Below are 1,437 nucleotides of genomic sequence, written 5' to 3'. Positions count from 1 at the left end.
GGCATGCCGAAAGATCGGGACGCTTTCTTACAAATGTAGTCAATGTGGGCATTCCAGCGAAGATCGTTACTAATAATAACACCCAAATATTTGTAAGTAGGGGTAAGAGATAGATATTTATGATACAACGAGTAAGTAAAAGTCAAGGGTGATTTGGAGCGAGTAATGCGAAGAATTTTACACTTTTCTGCATTGAATGACATACCCCATGATGTTCCCCATGGATATTAGTGAAAAACGCTTATTTTATTAATGCGAAGAACCTAAACAACAACAGAGCAGTGCGCATGTGTTTGCAACGTCCTTATTTTGTAGATAACAGCGTGACGAACGAAGTGCTTCTGTTAATATATCATATAATAATTTTCACATACAGTAGTCCAATGTCGTCCTATATACAGCGAATCTAGTCAGTCTAATAAGCAATTCTACGCCATAGACAGCCATACTGCTAGCATGTGAAGACGACATTGAAGTAACCTTTAGAGTTTGCATCACGTTTTCTGATCTCAGACATACAGACGCATGCTCCCACGCTGACCTGCGGCCACGGACGCGCATACACGGTATATAACACAAAGCGCCTGCGTATTGATTGCGCGGAGCTCTTTTGATTTTACCATAACCGCGTATTACACATCGGAAATGCGATAAAAAAAACATCATCAAGAGGTTTCACACGGACCTGTTATGAATGCCTCAGAAAGCTAGCATGGCGAACGCTAGCTTTATTGATTGGTTTTTAACCAATAACTCACTATTGAGCCGCATCTACCATAGTGTCTGGCTTTTGAGCGAGTTAAAATACAGTCAACATCAGATAACGCCAGCGGAGTTGCCAAAGCGACAGCAATGTATATAGTAATGTTTGTGATGTCTGTGTGGATTTCGCTGTTGTTCGCGGTGAACAGCTGGTAAAGGTCGTACCTAGAAGCATTCAAGAATGTTAGGCTGCTACACTCAGGCGCTACACACGAATCGTATCGAAACCTGACTGACGTTACAAGAGATCATCTAGAGAACAACCAATAATCAATCAATCACCGATCACACAGTGTAATTTAATAAAATGAAGTAAATGCAGACATAATTGTATATACTCTTCTTAGTCTTTCATCGGGCGTGATTAACTTTGAATTCACAATCGTAAAATTCTTCAAATCGAATTAGCGTTTGATTCCATAACTAAAGTTGCAGCTTCTCGCTACAGAGACGTTATACAGTTCTGCACCAAAGAGGGCGGGTGTAAACGGAATATAAACAAGAGCCGCAGAGCGTCTGGGCTCATCTGAGGTCTGTTGCTACGATTATAAACGTAAAATTTCAGTCGTGCGTAGTACCACATTTGTTAGGCGCAGATATGCAGACACGCAGTTGCGTACACATAATTGTTAGGACACCCGCACTATCGCAGGTTGAGTGTAGGGGGAGGGTAGG

This window comes from Priapulus caudatus, unplaced genomic scaffold, assembly GCF_000485595.1.
Source record: "Priapulus caudatus unplaced genomic scaffold, Priapulus_caudatus-5.0.1 Scaffold46, whole genome shotgun sequence".
Taxonomy (NCBI): Eukaryota; Metazoa; Priapulida; class Priapulimorpha; order Priapulimorphida; family Priapulidae; genus Priapulus; species Priapulus caudatus.
This window is presented reverse-complemented; position numbering follows the sequence as displayed.